This window comes from Rhinopithecus roxellana, chromosome 4 (genome assembly GCF_007565055.1).
Source record: "Rhinopithecus roxellana isolate Shanxi Qingling chromosome 4, ASM756505v1, whole genome shotgun sequence".
Taxonomy (NCBI): Eukaryota; Metazoa; Chordata; class Mammalia; order Primates; family Cercopithecidae; genus Rhinopithecus; species Rhinopithecus roxellana.
Window position 1 is genome coordinate 7,314,891 of NC_044552.1, and position 19,011 is coordinate 7,333,901.

The window sequence follows — 19,011 nt, forward strand, 5'->3', positions numbered from 1 at the left end:
CAGTAGACTGGATAAAGAAAATGTGCTATATACTGTGGAATAATGTGCAGCCATAAAAAAAAAAACAAGATTATGTCCTTTACAGCAACATAGATGGAGCTGGAGGCCGTTATCCTGAATGAATTGATGCAGTAACAGAAAACTAAATACTGCATCTTCTTATTTAAAAGTGGGAGCTAAACACTGAATGCGCATGGACACAAAGAAGGGAGCAATAGACACTGGGGCCTACTTGAAAGTGGAGGGTGAGAGGAGGGTGAGGATTGAAAAACCACCCATTGGGTACTATGTTTACTACCTGGGTGACAAAATAATCTGTATATGGCAAACCCTGGCAACATGAAATTTATCCATGTAATAAACTCATACGTGTACCTCTGGAACCTAAGATAAAAGTTGGAAGAAAAAAGGAATGTCCCTCACAAAATAAAGTAAAATAAAATAAATAAAAAGTAGATACATATAAGATCAAAATGTAAATTTAAAAATTTCCTGGCTGGGTGCAGTGGCTCACACCGGTAATCCCAGCACTTTGGGAAGCCAAGGCAGGTGGATCATGAGGTCAGGAGATTGAGACCATCCTGGCTAACACAGTGAAACCCCGACTCTACTAAAAATACAAAAAATTAGCTGGGTGTGGTGGTGGGCGCCTGTAGTCCCAGCTACTCGGGAGGCTGAGGCAGGAGAATCGGGTGAACCTGGCAGGTGGAGCTTGCAGTGAGCTGAGATCACTCCAGCCTAGGCAACAGAGTGAGACTCTGTCTCAAAAAAAAAAAAAAAAAAAAAAAAAAAAAAAAAAAAAAAAAAAAAAAAAAAAAAAAATTCCCTCATAGCAGAAATAACTAATTATAACATATTTTGGATAAAAATATTCTATTTTCCATAGTAGAAATAAAAATAGAAGTCCTATTAATAAACCCTAGAAATATATATGAAACCAATAAAATAAAACTGTAAAAATGTAGTGACAGATATTTAAAAGGACTTAAGTAATTACCCGTGTCTTGGATGAGAAGATTCATTTTTGTAAAATAATTGTTCTTCTCCAAATTATTCCATGCAATCAATATATCCATACTTGAAATCTCAATGGGATTTTTCAAGGTACTTGACAAGCTGACTCACAATTTCATCAAAGTTTGTAAAAGTAACCAAGTGAATTATTTAAAAGAAGAGTGAACTTGCATTACTAGATATAAGAACATGTCGTTAAGCTGTAGAAATTAAAACACTGTGGTAATAACACAAAATATAAGAATATATTAGGGCAAAAGGCTGGGAGACCAGTAGCAGATTATGTATATATGAGGTTGTAGTTTATTATTCAGCAGCACTTCACATAATTGGGGAAATGAAAACTATGCAATGTAAGAGCTTTGACCATTGCCAATGAAGGATAAAAAAGATAGGACCCTCTTACTTTACATCATAAACAACATGCACTCCCAATGGATTATGGAGAGACAATATAGAAAAATTTTTAAATCTGTGACCGGGACAGTCTACAGCATAAGAAAAAATCAAAAAGCTTTGTATGTCAGACAAAAGATTGATGGATGGACAGAATTCATACAGATCAATTAATAAATCTATGAAAATAGACAAAAATGCAGGTATTTGTCAAAACAAAGGAATAGACATATCAGTCAAAAACATAGAAGATGGTTGGTATCTCTAGAATTAATAATCAATATCTCTGGAATTAATAATTAAAGCAAAATTAAAAACATATTTTACCACTAGAAGTGAAAACATTTAAAAGATAAACAAAATCAATGTGTAGGAGTATATGCAAAAACAGACACTTTTGTTGAAAGTGCTAATAAGTAAAGAAATTTTAGAATGTAATTCTGTGCAGTGTCTATCAAAAGTGAAAGAATGCATACTCCTTCTTCCAGCATCCTACTTTTAGGAAGTGTATTCTACAAAAAATGAGTTTGCCACATAAATGCAGTATTTTAAATTAATTAATTAATTAATTTTAAAAGACGGGGTCCTGCTATGTTGCCCAGGCTGGTCTTGAATTGCGGGACTCAAGTGATCCTCCAGCCTCGGCCTCCCAAAGTGCTGGGATTACTGGTGTGAGCCACCACACCCAGCTCTAATTTATTTTTTAATAGCAATGAATTAGAATCAGCCTGAATAGCTATCAATAAGTAAATCACAATATATTTATTCATGAAATAGTTTGCAGGAATTAAACAGATTAAGGCAGACCTTACATGAAAACTTCTATAAGTCAGATTAGTAAAGAGAAAATCAAGCTGCAGAATAATACATACGGTATAGTCGTACCATACATGGGGTATAACTTATTAATTTTTTTTCGAAAACTGACACTCAATTGTGAGTATGTTAAGAAGCACAGGAAAGAGATGAGAGACGCATAATAAAACACTTACAGGGCTCCTGGGGAGGGGAATGGAATTTAGGATGGAGAATGTGTGGGGACGTGACATGGGAGGTCCATAAAGGAAATGGTTGAATAATTCAGTATCTTCTGAATATTCTACACTGAAAATCAGGTTATGCATAATATATAATTGTATAATATGTAATTGTAGAATTTAAAAATTAAAAAAGAATTATGGCTCAGGCATTAGCATGGATTTGGGGCTGCAGTGAGATGGTGCAGGTGAACAAAAGTAGAAGCAGTGAGACCACTTAGAAGAGTACCTCAAAGCTGAAGTCACAGATGTATACGTTGTTTATGGTGTAAAGTAGCAGGTTTCTATTTTTTTTTTTATCAAATTCACAGGTCAACACTCATTTATTGCATAGTTTGTCATTTCCCCAATTATGTGAAGTGCTGCCACATAATCTTCCCTTGCCCAGACTAGGGAAGGTTATGTGAGGATGACCACTTCTCAAAATAGACAAATTCAAAACTTATGAAGAAGACAATATGGAAAGGACTTGGTGATTGATTTAGATCTGGGTGGACAGGGAGTCAAAAATGATTCCAGCCTTCTGGCACTTCCTCTCTGTGCTCCTTCGTTGCCTCATTTCATACACTCTCCATCCCAAATTCGCCTCCTAGGAGCATTGCTCTTAAACATTTATTATGCATCCTTGTAATCTTTCACTCTACTTTTGATGCATTTTTAACACATGGGATTATACCCTGTGAATTATTCTTGCAAACTGATTTTTCATTTAATAAGATGCCTTGGAGAAGTCTTTCTTTCTTTGTTTCTTTTTTCTTCTATCTATCTGTCTTTCTATCTCTCCATCTATTTATGCTTCTCCTTCTCTCCCTGTCTGTCTCTCTCTTTTAGAGACAGGTCTTGCTTTGTCACCCAGGCTGGAGTGCAGTGACGTGATCATAGTTCACTGCAGCCTTGAACTCCTGGGCTCAAGGAATCCTCCTGCCTCAGACTCCTGAATAGCTGGGACTAGAGGCTCAGTTCACCACACTTGACTAATTTTTAAATTTTTTATACAGACGGAGGTCTTGCCATCTTGCCCAGGCTGATCTTGAACTCCTGGGTTCAAGCAATCCCCCTGCCTCCGATTCCCAAAGTGCTTGGATTACATGCATGAGCCACCTTGCCTGGCCTATGCTTCCCTTTGAATTCAGAGAATAGGGCATAAAACAAGAACAACCTATTCAATAATTGAGGTCATGGATTCATGCAAGGACTGTGTTCTTGGGCCCTGCCTTAAACCCGGGAAAGGCAGGGTGGTTAAACCTCACAAATTTGATTTAGTAACTATGTTGAGTAGCCTATGTGAAACAGTGGTGGGAACATTTTAATGTGGTTTATAATTTCTTGTCACATGACCAGAAGAAGAAGTACACTCAACAAATATGTGCCTATGCCACACAGTCTTCTAAGCTAACTCCAAGAACATTTTCATTATTCCCTATTTACTCAATTAGGGAATTATTGCTCAAGGTTTTTTAGTGTTAGTCCAACTTCTCTTGATGAATTACACATGGTGGGAGAATACACATTTGCTTCTATCTGAAAGTGTTCATTTGTTTAATTTTTAATTTTTGTTAATTTTTGTTTTTTGTGGATACATAGTAGGTGTATATATTTATGGGGCACATGAGAAGTATTGATACAGGCATGCAATGTAAAATAAGCACATCATGGAGAATGGGGTATCTATTCCCTCAAGCATTTATTCTTTGAGTTACAAACAATCCAATTACACTCTTTATTTTAAAATGTACAATTAAGTTAGTATTGACTACAGTCACCCTGTTGTGCTATCAAATAAATTTTATTCATTTCTTCTGACTATGTTTTATACCCATTAACCATTCCCACCTCCCCCACACCCCAGCCCCTCCCTACCCCTCCCAGCCTCTGGTAACGATCTTTCCACTCTCTATGTCCATGAGCTCAATTGTTTTGGTTTTTAGATCTCACAAATAGGTGAGTACATGTGATGTTTGTCTTTCCGTAGCTGGCTTATTTCACTTAATATAATGATCTCCAGTTCTGTCCATGTTGTTGCAAATGACTGGATCTCATTCATATTTATGGCTGAATAGTACTCCATTGTATATATGTACCACATTTTCTTTATCCATTCATCTGTTGAGGGACACAGGTTGCTTCCAAATCTTAGCTACTGTGAACGATGCTGCAACAAACATAGGGAGTGCAGGTATTTCTGTGATCTCTGTGAAGAAAGGAGGTATCTTCCTTTCTTTTGGGTATATACCCTGCAGTAGGAACGCTGGATCATATGGTAGCTCAATTTTTAGCCTTTTGAGGAACCTCCAAACTGCTCTCCACAGTAGTTGTACTCATTTACATTCCCACCAACAGTGTGTGAGGGTTCCCTTTTCTCCACATTCTTGCTAGCATTTGTTATTTACCTGGCTTTTGGCCATAAGCCCTTTTAACTGGGGTGAGATAGTATCTCATTGTAGTTTTGACTGGCATTTCTCTGATAATCAACGATGTTGACCACCTCTTCATATGCCTGTTTGCTGTTTGTATGTCTTCTTTTGAGAAATGCCTATAAATCTTTTGCCCATTTTTAGATTGAATTATTAGATTTTTTTTCTATAGAGTTGTTTGTGTTTCTTATATGTTTCCTTTACCTATTTTGAGGAAATTACTACACTTCATTTATCTGACATTATTTGTGGAATAAGTTGTTTTCATCCATTGCATTGTAAGCCTTTGAACTCCAAAATAATATCAATATTTATATTTTGTGTTTGTGTGCAATCGATTTCTGTCTGTATTATTTTTAGATTATACTTAATAATTGCATATGTCTAGTTTCTGATCAATATAATAAGAAAATATAAAACTAAATTTGCTCAAATTTAATATTAACCAGCAGTCAGTGATACCCTGAGTGTTCACCAGGTGAAGACCTATGAGCATTATCAGGTGCTTGGTTCAAAAGTTTTGCTTTTTCTTAATTCCATATTAGGAGCTATAGCCAGGAAAGTTGATGATAAAGAGAGCTTGACCTTTGAGTAGTGGAGTTGACTGTATTTGCCAATACTGATGTATCATGTATAATCTGCATGCCTACTGTACACTGATAATAATCACAAGGTAAAGTTTTATTTTGTAGGGTAGTTACTGCCCAGGTTTTTTTTTCCCCCATGGCTCCTTTAGGGCCACTAAGTAACAATGGCATGTATCAATCAGGTCTAAGTAAGGGATAACAGAAGCAGTAAGAGATTCAAAACAGAGAATGAGATCCTAGAGAAGCAAGCCCGATCTCTATCACAATCAAAAGGCACGGGAATCAGGAAGTCATTGTCCTAAACTTTTCTACAGTCCAGGGCTCAGATTGTCACTGCTATGTTTGCCTCTAGGATCACATGGCCTGAGCTGCGATCTGAGAATGAGGGAGACACCATTAGACTGACTGGCTCCAGAGCCAGGTATTCCCTATGATATTTTCATATGAAAAACGCATGTATGACCTGCCTCTCCATGGCTCTCCACTTGGTTGGTTCGAAATTCAAGTCTTTTAGGAGTGACGCTGATCAATAGAACCTAGACTACGTCTATAAACCCCAGCTGCAAGGGAGTTTGGGAAATGTAGTTTCATTTTCTAACTTTGCAGTACAAGAGGACACAGTAGAAGAGGGCGGGGACAGATATGAAGGGAGTCAGCTATGTTGTGGATTCCTGGGCAGGCTCCAGTTTTCATTTTCTGTGGCTGCCTCTGCCTCTGATATTTCCCTTTCTGCTGCACTGGGGCTACTCTCCACCTCTTCCACTTTAGAAAATCATTTCTTCCATTCCTTTCTTTTCTTCTTCTTCACCTGTTCCACCTTGTCCCTTTCTCTTCTACACTGACTCATACACTCTTCTAACTATCGTTTGGCAAATTGTCGAAAGATTCATGACAACAGACATGTACCTTTTCAAGAGAATTCAGGTAGCCTTATAGAATGGCTGGTTTATTACAGAATCATCTAAAGTTTCTAGCATCTAGACACATGTATCCATATAAATTTAAAACCTTAAATATTTAGATCTCCACTTATTACTACCACAATGCAGGAATTTTTCTAAGTGTTTTGCAATGTGTCTTGAAGGTCAATGGAATAAAAGGTTGTTGGCTTTAGGGAAAAAGTGATTTCAAAGCAGAAGTCCATAGCCTTTTCTTAACCTACATAATTATTTAGTTATGTGAATTTTATTTTATTTTACTTTTTGAGACAGGGTCTTATTCTCATGGCTCACTGTAGCCTTGACCACCCAGGCTCAAGTGATCCTCATACCTCAGCATACCAAGGTGCTGGGATCACAGACATACACCACCATGCCCAGCTAATTTTTGTATTTTGTAGATACAGGGTTTTGCCATATTATGCAGGCTGATCTCGAACTCCTGGGCTCAAGTGATCCACCTGCTTTGGCCTCCCGAAGTGCTAGGATTACAGGTGTGAGCCACTGTGACCAGACCCGTAAATTTTAAAATCAAGAATGGTACACCTTACAGGGAGTTTTCCCTTACTTTAACCTCCCGCTTATCCACAAAATTCCATTATACCTTAACAGCATGTATTTTTTTATACACCTATATAATACAGTCTTTTCTCAATTAAGATGATGTATCCAGCAAAGGCCAATTTGTGCTTGCAGATAAGAAGTCTGATTAAAAAGTCAGCTTTGCAAGTTAGAAAATGGATACCTTTGAATGCAAATTCTCTGTTTGATTATGTTCCAAAAATACTCCCTTGGAAAAATGGAAGGTAACGTATTCAGGGCAAAAGTCATCTCACAAACTTAGTGAAGTCAGAGTATTAGTTGATGGTGGCCAGGCATTTTTATATGCAAATGTTCAAATTAATTTAGGTTATGTAGAATAAATAGCCAAAGGATTAAAAAATCACAAGGCAGACACATTCCAACTCTCGAGTGTGTTTCTTTAGCCTTCCAATATCTTTTAAGAGCTCATATGTGTATGTGACATTCACTGCTGCTGACCTCACTCATACTGCTGTGTACTACTGATCCCTCTTGAGGAATCTGTCAATTAAAAACATTTTCTGCCCATCGTCTTTATTTGTATCTTTTTCCTAGGAAATGTGTGTGTGTGTGAGTGTATGTGTATGAGGCTGTTGCAGAAGGTCAGCAGAGGTACCAAAAAACATTGTAAGGTGTGTCAGGGCAGAAATACTTTTCAATACCGTTGTAGAGAGGAAAATCTGATGAATGTTATAACAATAAACACCTAAGTGGAAAAATAAAGTTCTGACTATCAGCACAATGGAACTTTCAAGTAGAAAATGTGAGCTATGTTCTACCCCAAGAGCTGATATAATCTTCAACCTGTACTTTGCCTCCAACCTCACCTTCCTCTATCCTCCATGCTTCTTCCAAAGATTTTTCTAAAACATACATCTTCTCATTGGCTCTCATTGTTTAAAAACCTTCAGGGGCTCCCTAGTTTTTTGAGGACAGTGCCTAACTTCTGTTGAATAAACAGAAAATTATCAGGATTTAGCATCTCTTACCTTTCCCTAAATTATCTCTTGTCTCACCCCTCTGTGTCTATCTCAGGAAACTTCTTGCAGGTCCAAACAAGACAGGATGCTTCAAGTTCTTGTGTTTCCACACGTGACATCCCTCTTTGAGGAATATCCCTCTCCACTATCATTTATATCCATTCTACTTGATGGACATCTGCTTGAGTGTAAGGGATACTTGTGTACACAGAGTCAGATTCATGACCCCATATCCATGAAGTGTTTTCTGCACCGTATCGCCTTGACCAAGCTGAATTAACCATTTGGTCCAGTCTATGGTTTCCTAATCCCTTTAGTCTAGATTCTGTGATATTTGACTACATCTACGTTTTTGTATTCCTGGTTCTTGAATTTAGACTTGTGGAAGGATTCACATGTTGTCTCTTTTGTCTCCATAGCATGGTGCCCTGCATCTAGTGGTCCCTTTATTTGCTAAATAAGACAACAGTGGACGAACAGTCACAGGAAATAGTACTTGATCTGAGTCTTGAGCCATTGGTAGGATTTGGGCAAGATTCTGGGGAAGAGAAGGCATATGAGCAAGAGTAAAGAGGTGTGTGTGGGGGAATTTATGTGCCTGTGTGTGAGAGAGAGGAAGAAAGAAATAGATAAACAGCTAGAATAGTGGAACTTAAGTTTGAATAAGGGGAATGATACCAAATTCTCAAACTTGAAGAAGCTACAACCTGATACCACCACCATGAAATAGGTAAGTTGAGAAAAAGCGCCTGCGTCTCATGTAAAGTGTGAAAAATAAAATCACACTGATTGAGAGGTAAAGAAGCCCTATGAGCTATGGTTGTGATATATTATTCTCCTGACATGTCATGTCCTGTTATAAAATCTTCCTGCCAGTGGAATTAATGTGCATATTAGAATTTTTTATGTCACTGTAAATTGGCAAACTAGAATTGTATATATTTATGGGATACCAAGTGATGTTAGGATTTATAAACACATGTGGAGCCATTAAATCAAGCTACTTACTGTATCCGTCACCTCAAATACTTGCCTATTTGTGGTGAGAGCATTTGAACTTTATTCTCTTAGATGTGTGTGTGTGTGTATATATATATATACACATTCTTTTAGAGATATATATCTCTAAGATATCTGTATATCTTTATTCTCTTAGATGTGTGTATACATATATTCTCTTAGAGATGTATTTTATATATATCTCTCTCTAAGAGTACATATATATAAATACATATATACATAAGTACATACATATATATATATATATTTTTTGTGACAGAGCCTTGCTCTGTCACCAGCCTGGAGTGCACTGGCATGATCTTGGCTCACTGCAACCTCCGACTCCCCGGTTCAAGCGATTCTCCTGTCTCAGCCTCCCGAGTAGCTGGGATTATAGGCATGCGCCACCATGACCAGCTAATTTTTGCATTTTTGGTAGAGACAGGGTTTCACCATGTTGGCCAGGATGGTCACCAACTCCTGACCTCGTGATCCGCCTGCCTCGGCCTCCCAGAATGCTGGGATTACAGGCGTGAGCCACTGCACCTGGCCTTCCCTAGATATTTTGAAATGTACAATATGCTATTTTCAACTATACTGACCATGCTGTGCAATAAATCTAAAACAAACAGGTATTCTCCTGTCTAACTGAGACTTCGTACCCATTGACCACCATCTTCTCATTCCCCTCACCTCCAGCCTCTGTAACCACCATTCTACTCTCTGCTTCTATGAATGATTGTTTCAGATTCCACATGTAAGTGAGAACAAGAGGCATTTGTCTTTCTGTGCCTGGTTCATTTCACTTAGCACAATGTTGTCCAATTTCATCTGTGTTGTCACAAATGACAGAATTTTCTTCTTTTTAAAGGCTGAATAATGTTCCAGTGTGTATACATACCACATTTTCTCTATCCATTTATCTGTTGATGAACCCTTAGGTTAATTCCATTACATGGCTATTGTGAATAATGTTGCAATGAACTTGGGAGTGTAGGCACCTCTTCCACAAACTGATTTCAAGTCTTTTGGGTAAATACCCAGAAGTGAAATTGCTGTATTATGTGGTAATTCTATTTTTAGTTTTTTGAGGAACTTCCATATAATTTTCTGTAATGGCTATACTAATTGACTTTTCCATCAGCAGGGTCCAGAAGTTCCCTTTTCTCTACATCTTGCCAGTATTTGCTATCTTTAGTTTTTTGTTTTGAAAATAGTCATTTTGTCTATTGTGAATTGATACCTCATTGTGGTTTTAATTTGCATATCCCTAAGTGACTAGTGATGTTGAGTGTTTTTCCACAAATCTGTTAGCCATTTATATGTCTTCTTTTCTGATGTCTCTATTTAGGTACCGTGTCCCATTTTAAATTAACTTATTTTGTTTTTGGTTTCTTGCTATTGAGTTCTTGAGTTTCTTTTATATTTTGGATATTAGTCCCTAATTGAATATATTGCTAATAAATATTTTTTCCTTAATCTGTAGGTTGTCTTTTTGTTCTGTTATTTGTTCCTTTTGCTGTGCAGCTTTTTAGTTTGATGTAATCCTATTTATCTAGTTTTGCTTTTGTTGCATGTGGTTTTGTGGTCAAATTCAAAAAAATTATTGTACAGAGCAATACTGGGTAGTCTTTGCCCTATGTTTTCTTCCAGCAGTTTTACAGTTTCAAGTTTTACATTTAAATTTTTTATTCCATTTTGGGTTGATTTTTGCATATGCTGTGAGATGTGTCCAATTGTATTCTTCTGCATGTGGATATCCAGGTTTACCAACACCATTTATTGAAGAGACTGTTTTTTTCCATTGTGTATTCTTGGCATCTTTGTCAACAATCAGTTGACCATACTGTGTGGGTTCATTTATGATCTCTCTACTCCATTCCATTGGTTGATGTTTCTATTTTTATACCAGTGCCATGTTGTTTTATGCATATTAGGATTTGATGAAGGGTTAATTAAGTACTCTCTGGCTGGAAAAATAATATTAAAGTATATTTCACCTATTTCCTTTGATAATGGTTATAACACTATCGTAGACAATTTGCATACCATCCTTTGTTGATTAAATCCACTAATAATGAATAAATTTTGTTAACACAGTAGCAGGGAAGACTGATACATAGTTGAGGTTGAATGGATTTTAGGGAAAACTAATACTGAGCACCTATTATAATCCAGGCACCAAAGAATTTGTATAGTTTATCCAATTAAATCCTCATGACAACCCTGGATGTTAGGAATCAACCTCATATGTATACATGAAGAAACTAAAATTCAGAGAATGGAAATAACATCTTCAAGGTAACCTAGCTATGAGTAGAAGAGCTTTTATTCAGTCCTAGGTCTGTAGAACTTAAAAATGAGAACAATGGTTCCACTAATTTACACTCCCTTGATTCTTCAAAGAGCTAAAAGCAGACTACCATTCAACCCCACAATCCCATCACTGGGTATGAACCCAAAGGAATATAAATCTTTCTACCATAAAGATACATATACATATATGTTCATTGCAGCACTATTCACAGTAATAAAGACATGGAATCAACCTAAATGCCTATCAATGGTAGACTAGAGAATGCAAATGTGGTAAATATACATCATGGAATACTATGCAGCCATAAAAAAGAACAAGATCATGTCCTTTATAGCAACAAGGATGGAACCAGAGGCCATTCTCCTTAGCAGACTAACACAGGAACAGAAAACCAAATACGGCATGTTCTCACTTATAAGTAGGAGCTAAATGATGAGAACACATGGACACAAAGAGGGGAACAGGCCGGGCGCGGTGGCTCAAGCCTGTAATCCCAGCACTTTGGGAGGCCGAGACGGGCGAATCACGAGGTCAGGAGATCGAGACCATCCTGGCTAACACGGTGAAACCCCGTCTCTACTAAAAATACAAAAACTAGCTGGGCGAGGTGGCGGGCGCCTGTAGTCCCAGCTACTCGGGAGGCTGAGGCAGGAGAATGGCGTAAACCCGGGAGGCGGAGCTTGCAGTGAGCTGAGATCTGGCCACCGCACTCCAGTCCGGGCGACAGAGCGAGACTCAGCCTCAAAAAAAAAAAAAAAAAAAAAAGAGGGGAACAACACACTCTGGGGCCTACTGTGAGGATGGAGGGTGAGGGGAGGGACAGGATGAGGAAAATTAACTTTCGTGTACTAGGCTTAATACCTGGGCAATTAAATAATCTGTACAACAAACCTCCATGACATGAGTGTAACTATATTACAAACCTACACATGTACCTCTGAACCTCAAATAAAAGCTTGAAAAAAAGAAAATGAGACACAAAAGTTATCTTTTTTAGCATCCTAGCAAAATTGTTAGCAATATATCTTATACCAAAGAATATTTTAGCATAGGCCGGGCGCGGTGGCTCAAGCCTGTAATCCCAGCACTTTGGGAGGCCGAGACGGGTGGATCACGAGGTCAGGAGATCGAGACCATCCGGGCTAACACGGTGAAACCCCGTCTCTACTAAGAAATACAAAAAAACTAGCCGGGCGAGGTGGCGGGCGCCTGTGGTCCCAGCTGCTCGGGAGGCTGAGGCAGGAGAATGGCGTAAACCCGGGAGGCGGAGCCTGTAGTGAGCTGAGATCTGGCCACTGCACTCCAGCCTGGGAGACAGAGCGAGACTCCGTCTCAAAAAAAAAAAAAAGAATATTTTAGCATCTTAGTTATCAGGAGAACGTTTCTTAAGGAAATGTTCAAGTCGATTTTAATACACACACCCACACTCACCCACGTACTTTTTGTGAAAACTCTAGAAATGAAGGCTTGAGGTAAGGAGGAGGAAGGAAGAAAATCTGTCCAGAAACATTGATTAAATCACTATTTGTAGCCCCTAAAAAATTTGTAAGATTTGGCTACCTCCATTAATTTAGTTACTTTATATCACACATCCCCTCTGGAAAGTCTTATCTTAGCATATTTAAAAAACTAAATCCGAAAGTCACATAGTGATGATTTAAAGTGTAGAATTCTTCTATAGGCTTTAAAGGAAGACTGTGTGTGTTGTTCTTTATTGAGATGTCCTCTTGCCTAATCCTTCCACCCCACCCCTACAGTTAAAATGGAAAATGACTAAAACTGTCTAGGCTCTCAATGCCATAAATCTTAATGTAAATAGTACAGAGCTTAGCAAATAAAAGTATCAGGATTCTTGGATATTCCTTTAACTAATGCTGCTACTATTTGTAAACCATTTGACTTTCACTCCTTATATCAGTCTATTTTCACACTATGAAGAATTGCCCAAGACTGGATAATTTATAAAGGAAGGAGCTTTAATTGACTCACAGTTCAGCATGGCTGAGGAGGCCTCAGGAAACTAACAATCGTGGTGGAAGACAAAGGGGAAGCAAACATGTCCTTCTTGGCATGGTAGCAGGAAGGAGAAGTGTTGAGCAAAGTGGGAAGAGACCCTTATAAAACCATCAGACCTTGTGAGAACTCACTCAGTATCATGAGAACAGCATGGAGGAAACTGCCCCCATGGTTCAATGACTTCCACCTAATCTCTCCCTTGACATGTGGGTATTATGGGGATTACAACTAAAGGTAAGATTTGGGTGGGGACACAAAGCCTAACCATATCACCTCTCTTACTCAAAACATAATTTAATTAAAATACAGTGTAGTCCAATGAACTAAGTGGATGATCCTTAACTGGAATAATTAGTTCTATAACCAGTTTTCTGGATTTTCAGTCTTTTATAACTCAGTTACAGCGTTCTTGACATGGCCTTATTCCTTGGCTACAGCACTCAAGTGTTCACAGGCAGCAATAATTTGCTATTTAAATAACATAATAAAATCACTTTGTGCATCTGTATGACTGTATGTGACTGTTTTCCTTAGACTACAAGCCACTTAGGCAGCTTTTCCCCCAAGGAAGCAGCTTTTCATGATATTTCCAATTTATCATTTATGACCTTTCATGCTACTCTTTCTTAAAAAGAGACATCCCTGCATAATCACAACCTGTATTTCGAAAACTATGTTGTGAACTACTGGAGTCTAAAATACAACTAAGCTCTGTTGATATTTATTACTGTGTGTAATTTGTGTCTATTTAAGTCTTCTTTGCTAGAAGTTCAGGGCAGAATGGAAGGAAGAAATTGGATTTGAGAAGCTTTCTCTTTTTCCCTTTTAAATCTGTGTGAATATTTTCTAATGTTCTATTATTCTGGTGGGGCAGAAATTTTAATGTGTGTGACATCCCCGAGTTGACTCATTTAACACAGATAAATTCCATGAGTAGCTAGGAAGTGTCAGCCTCCTTGATAAGCTTCCCTAGTTCACAGAAATTGAGCCATAACATTCCCATTAACTCTGTTTGGAGCAGTGATTAATGATACCACATAGAGACAAATTCAAGTTAATATAGATAGGGAACTGTTATTTTCCTCATCCTCCAAAATTTGGCTATCATTGGATAAACATTCCCTTCTGTGGAAGCCTTCCTTCTCCCCTCACACTGGTATGTCAGCAATGTTGTAGAATCTCTATAGAGGGACGCAGCCCCTCTCCTTGCCTGACTTAGTGCTCCCACACTTCAAAGCCAGTGTTCTCCCTACACCATTATCCCCTCAATTTCCCCAACATCCACCTCCAATTTCACAATTCTTTTGCTCACACAGCTTCTAAACTTCCTTTCAACAAAAATACAAATAACATTGTAGGAATTTAGAATAGTCTCCAAATGGTGATGCCTGAGAATTTCCCCTGGGGAGAAGACCGGTGATCTTCCACCCACAAAGTCCATGGAGAAATTACCTACCATGGAACAGTCAGGTTTTCAGCTTTGTGGACTCTGAAACCAGATCTTGTTAATGCAAAGAGATCACCAGGCAGACTGACACTAACAAATGTAGCATATCATTCATATGTATCCAAAGTACTATGCTGCAATGAGAAATAGAACTGTCATAAAATCAGAATACTCATGCTGGCATCATTAGTGAATTTCTTCCCTGTAGTCAGACCTACCTGAGGAGACAAATGACAATCAGAATCTGTTTAGACTCAGAATATAAGGAGTTAGAGGAACACAGTGTTAAAATACATCAAGCTCTCAATAGGGAGTGTCTGAGTTTGCAAGGATTTCAGCATTTAATGATATACTGTATTTATTTATAAGGCTCCCTAGAAGACTTACTGAGGGGTAAAACTTGAATTATAGATAACTAAGCAATTGTTTTCTGGTTAGTATAACACATAGAATGTTGCCAACACATGAATCCAACTTAAAGATGATTCCTGTGCAAATAAAAGTTTTCAAAATGTTCATGATCTGATAGGGGAAAACATTCTAGGATAACCAATTCTACAAGGTACTGACAAACCAGAAGTTAACCCCAAAAGGTAGGTCCTGCCAGTTGACAGGAAGTTGCCTTAACAACCAACCAACATCGGAGTATCAAGTTTCATGACTCCGATAGTGGAGAAACAATATTGTCCAACTCATTTTTTTCTGTCAGCCAGATGGGCAAGTTCTAGAAATGCCACCTGCAAGTACCAAGTAAATATACTAATAAATAATAATCATTGATTTCATGCCCTCTTTCCCCACCTATCCCTATGATGATGGAATTTCATAGATAATCTCAAATAGGCATTTTCATTTGTTTAAAGAATTTAGGGAATGAGCAGAAAATGTTTAGCCTACAGGGCACTTTCCCCAGAAGGTTAACTGCTTGACAAAAATGAACGTAGAAATATACCTCCTTGAGATAAACTGCAGCATTGGTTTTGCAGTTTATATCATGTGTAATCACTTCACATGTCAAAAAAGAAAAAAAATAGTTGGCTCTCTTAATGTCTGCAACAAGCCTTTGCATGCAGCTCAATCTCTGTTATTTCTTTCTAAGGTAAGATTAGGTCCAAGAAGTGGCAGAAGTTGAAATGGGTTTTTATGCCCATTGTTGCTATGTATGTTCACACATATGGAAAATTCTTATTAGCCATTGCCAAAAGGCTTTTCTAAAATATTTCATAGTGCATCGTTGCTTGGAAACATTGAGATCTCAAAATAAATAGTTCTGCCTTGTCCAAAATGTGTACAAATTGCACTAAACATAGATACTGAGACTCCTCCAAACCTCTAAGATTGATATCGTAAGGCCTGCCTCAAATGCATTTCTGGCAAAATCAAAGTCTTTAATTATCTTAAAAAGAGAAACATGTAAAAAATGCACATGCGATTATCTCTTAAAAATACCATAAGAATATAAAGAAGGCCTTTAGGCCTTTCTCCTGACAGTACTCCAGGGCTACTCATCTGAGTGTTGGGAAGTCTAGGATAATTTGCTGTTATTGACAGTTACAAATCACTCTGCAAGCACTTGTCTCCCGTTCCCTCCATCCCTGGATTTGACCCTATAGTACAGAGCGAAATGTTATGTTCTTTCTAGTAACCAGTGTTCGTCTTGCCACTGATAATCAACTGAATAGTAATTTTGCCGTTGTACCACTGCACAAAGGCATGTCCAGCAAGCCTTGCTTAGATCTGACATGTCTGCTGTCTTAAGCAGAACAAATAATCAAGTAAACATGGAAGGTCTTGAGAGAAGTGCATGTGGATCAGTCTGGGGCTGAGGTAAGAACCTGGGTATGCTTCTGATAGTTCAGACAAAAGACAATGACAGTTTGATATTTCTACCAATCCTTCTTTTGGTAGTTATTAAGGGACACTGACTTAGTATTGCAAAACAAACTGAGCTACTTCGATACATGGCCCAATTTTTAAGATACCCTTTCTAGGCTTATTTATCTCCTATAGTATGCTAGATAAAAGGCAGATAAACTGCTTCCCACTTATCTAAATTGAGATAATTTGTCCTGGCACCAAATACAATTTGCAATGGGGATGTCGCTGTGGCATCTCGTCTCATCAGGATTGTCTCGTCACTTTTGTCCACCCCTACTTGGAAACACTTGGAAATTCTATTGGAAGTTGAGAGTAAAGGGCTCTTCATCTTCAAACATGATTTCCCAATTTATTATGCACTTTTTCTTTCCTTTGCTTCCAATCAAAATTCTGAGTTTCTCTCTGTTTATCTGTGAATCCCATGGCCTCAGGCTTTAAAAATGGACTAAATAGTTATAAAATTTGAATTTGGGGCTGATTCGATTAAGAAACCAAGTAAGCACGGTCTCCAAACATGAAGCCATGTTTCTTTGTAACCAAGGCTGCCTGTTTAGTTGGAATTTCTGTCTAAGAAGAGCACCTCTGGGTAACTAACAATTGAGACGTATAACATTTTTGAAGATCAACTTTCCTCACTCAGTGTATTAAATTTTCAAATGTTCTCTTTGACAAGAGGAAAATAGCTTCAGATGTCATATTTGTACTAATGTGTTTCTAATTAATTGATTTTAATTTGATTCTCTCTGTTTTCATCTTTGTAAGTCAATTCTGCTGTTTTCATACATGTTTTAGATAATGACCTTACTTTTGTTTGCCTGCCTACAACATAAATGTCAGAAAGAAGAAAATCATCATTAGCATTAAAACATGGCCAAGCCAGAGAGTTCATGTAATATGGGGGTTTTATGGTTCACTGAAAACAATCGCATCTTAAATTCATTTTCCAGCTGGTCTTGAATTTTCCAAAAGTCTAGAAGCACAGCTGCATTGTAGGTCATCATTCTATGCAATAGTCATAACCCAGCTAGACACTAGGGGGCTGTGTGGAGTGAGGTGGTGATAAGCTTGGTCTTCTGAATCAGATTGACCAGGGTTAGCTTATTGGCACTTAAACTGTTGTCTCTGTGACTTTGTGTAAAGCACTGAACTTCTCTGAGCCTCAGCATTCTCCTCTGTTAAATGGAAACAAAAATGTGTATTCTGTCTCTATTAAGGGACATTTACTGAAATCACCATCTTCACATAATGATAATAAGTGCTATGTAAAAAGAGAAAAGCATCTTGTGGGTAATACTTGATTAAGTCCAATTAAAGTTAAATGGGGTTTTTCATTGCAGACGTTCCTGATACATTACTGCATGAGATAAACCTCCAATGGAGGTATGAATTACATAGCATTGTCCAGACTTATTGGGAGACTCACAGAATACATGTTGGGAAGAGCTTATAGGCTTCCTAACATTGTTGTGATAATTAAGCATAATTATATACATTAAATGCTTATCTCAATATCTGCTACATAATAATGCAGGCCAACATTTACTGAGCATTTCCTGTGTGCCACATGTCATCTCATTGCATAATCATGGCAATCTCGTGAGGCAGGTACCCTCATTCTTATCTTACAGGTAAGAAAACTGAGCCTTAGAGATGTTGACCAACTGCCCAGGGTCATACGGCAAGACAGTGTCAAACGTGGGACTTTTGACTCCCCAGAGTCTGTCTGATACACTTTAATAAATGCTGTTCCCGGGCAGATGCATGGTTCACCCCCCTAATCCCAACACTTTGGAAGGCCAAGGTGGGTGGATCACCTGAGGTGAGGAGTTGGAGACCAGCTTGTTCAATGTGTTAGCCCCATCTCTGCTAAGAATACAAAAATTAGCCAGGCATGGTGGTGTGTGCCTGTAATCCCAGCTACTTCTGAGGCTGAGGCAGGAGAATTGCTCTAACCTAAGAGGTGGAGGCTGCAGTGATTTGAGATCGCACCAACATACCCCAGCCTGGTGACAGAGCGAGACTCCATCTCAAAAATAAATGAATAAATAAATAAAAATAAAGGCTGTTCTCAGTCTCTTCTTTTCTTTAGCTATCACTGGGACACCTGTTACATTCTAATGTAAGCTATTAGCAGGATGGGCATCAAAGACAAAGGTTCCCCTTAAGAATACTATCTTGCTTTATAGCTTATCCAGATATATTGCTAGACAATTCCAGGCCCCACATTCATTTAGGCTTTCTTCTCTTCAACAAAGACATAGTAAGTAAGACCTTACTGTGTACCGGTCACTATTCTAGGTAACTGAAATACAACAGTGAATAAAGCAGACAAAAACCCTTGCTCTCATGGAGTGCGTATTCTCCTGTGAGAAAACAGGTGAAAACAAGTAACTAAGTAAAACAAAC